At 33.1% G+C, this 2500-nt stretch overlaps 1 protein-coding gene across 1 annotated transcript in view; it reads right to left on the bottom strand.

Moving 5' to 3' along the window:
* LOC143020477 (ornithine decarboxylase-like) overlaps positions 1 to 2500 on the bottom strand; it is a 14737-nt gene that overhangs the window by 316 nt on the left and 11921 nt on the right. The gene's annotated exons all lie outside the window — the stretch shown is intronic.

Here is a 2500-nt window from a genome sequence, read left to right on the forward strand (position 1 = left end):
TGGAATTGATAGAAATGACAAAAGTACATTTTCTTACCTAATACGAGCAGACTGAACTCAAATCTGAAATCAGATTCTCTCTTAAATGCTACAGATTTTTTGTAATATTAATAACTAATATTATACAATAATTTTCATTTGATCACGCCTATCATCATGCCCTGAAGTAATTTTGAATAATTCTTTTGCGTTATTTATAGTAAAGCATTTGTTTTTGCACAAACATTTTATTGCATATGAGAAGAAACATGAATTACACATTAGGATTACTAATACTGTAATCAAATAGATATATTAATGACCGTACATCAGGCTGGAGGACCTCTTCTTGATTTTGATGTTGGAAAACGCACACACACACACACACACACACACACACACACACACACACACACACACACACACACACACACACACACACACACACACACACACACACACACACACACACACACACACACACACACACACACACACACACACACACACACACACACACACACACACACACACACACACACACACACACACACACACACTAGGTACGTGTGTTCACAAATGCGTAAGTAACCACTAGGAAAAGTAAACTAACGAGGCAGAGCGCTTTCGTATAATTACATCTTCAGTCCTGATACAAAGAAGGAATTATAAAATAAAGAAACAAGGTACAGAATATATGACTGAATGAGACATGGTGAAGAGGGAATTCGGAGAGTTAGTGGAAGAAGTACACATAACATTTGATACCGTCTTGGTAACCATTAACATTGGTAAAGCTTTTTGTAATTTAAAGTGTGATAAGGATCTACCTATAGATGATGTTAATATATGCAAAGGTATTGTTTATTGTGCTTTAGTTAATCAGGTACCTCCCAGCTGTCCTGAACGTTTCCACATTGCTATTAATACTCTCAAAAAGGACAGTGATTTACATAAAACAAAAGCTGAGCAATCGAATGCCGTAGTAATTGTGAACAAAAAGGATTATTTCAACAAAATGGATGAACTACTTAAAGATCAAGATACTTATGTCCAACTTTTAAAAAATCCTACTGAATCAGTGAATAGCTATTTCAATAAGAAGATAAAAGAATTGTTTAGTGGAAATAGTGAACTCATCAAAAAGTTTATTTCTATTAGCCCTCCTTTGCCTTACATGTATGGTTTAATTAAGAAATGGTTGGTAGCAATTCTGAGTCCTCTAGTTGGAACTATTTCCATTTCACATGCTAAGAACACTTTAGACCTCATTAACAAACTAGGTGAGGTAAAACCAAATTATAGACTTAAATTAGTAAGTTATGATATTGTTAGTTTATTTAATAAAGTTCCTTTGGATGATCTTCTAATGTATCTAAAAGAAGAGTTAAATAACCACGATTTACCATTACCCTCAGGCACCACAATTGAACTGATTAAATTGTGTGTTAAAGACTGCAAGTTCCAATTTAATGATCAATTTTATTCTCAGAAATTTGGCAGGAGCATGGGTAATCCTCTCTCCCCTGTATTGAGTAATTTATATATGGAGTTTTTTGAAACTAGAATATTAAGTAAAATCATTCCCTCCAACACAATATGGCTGCGATACATTGATGAAAGTCTATGTCTGTGGCCGTTTCAATTTAATGTAAATGATTTCTTATGTAAACTTAATAATTTGGCCAGTTCCATTAAGTTCACGGTGGAGATAGAGAATGAAGGTATTTTGCCTTTCCTTGATTGTGATATCTACTGCCGTGAAAGTGAGTTGAAGTTTAGTGTATATCGTAAACCAACCAATGTTTGTCCATATATACACTATTATTCCTCACGCCCTGATGACGTAAAACGATCTATTTTTTTTTTCTTCCATGTTCCTTAGGGTCCTACGCATTTGTAGCCCAGAGTACATCGATGATGAAATAAGATGTATTTACGATATTGGTACTAAGCTGCAATACCCCACACATGTTCTTGATACAGCTTACAATTGTGGCAAAAGAACCTTTCGTAACATTAGGTCAACTCAAACTTTCAATATCAATAACTTGTTAATTCTACCGTACCAAGAGAACCTGCAAAACATTCCAAATATATTACGTCATTTCAACATTAATGTACTTTTTAACAATAAGAACAATGTAAGACAATTGCTCATAAATAATTCTGTCAATAGTGATAAAGGGTGTGTGTACAAAATACCTAGTAAATCATGTAATCAGTTTTATGTTGGTCAGAATGCTAAAACACTCAAAACACGAATCAATCAACACGTGTACTTTTTCCACTACCTTTTCAAATTCCCTTTTCACCATGTTTCACTCAGTCATATATTCTGTACCTTGTTTCTTCATTTTATAATTCCTTATTTGTATCAGCACTGAAGATGTAATTACACGAAAGCGATCTGCTTCGTTAGTTTACTTTTCCTAGTGGTTACTTACGCATATATATATATATATATATATATATATATATATATATATATATATATATATATGTATATATTTATATATAT

Source organism: Oratosquilla oratoria, chromosome 40, assembly GCF_046742065.1.
Source record: "Oratosquilla oratoria isolate Oo_2021 chromosome 40, ASM4674206v1, whole genome shotgun sequence".
Classification (NCBI taxonomy): Eukaryota; Metazoa; Arthropoda; class Malacostraca; order Stomatopoda; family Squillidae; genus Oratosquilla; species Oratosquilla oratoria.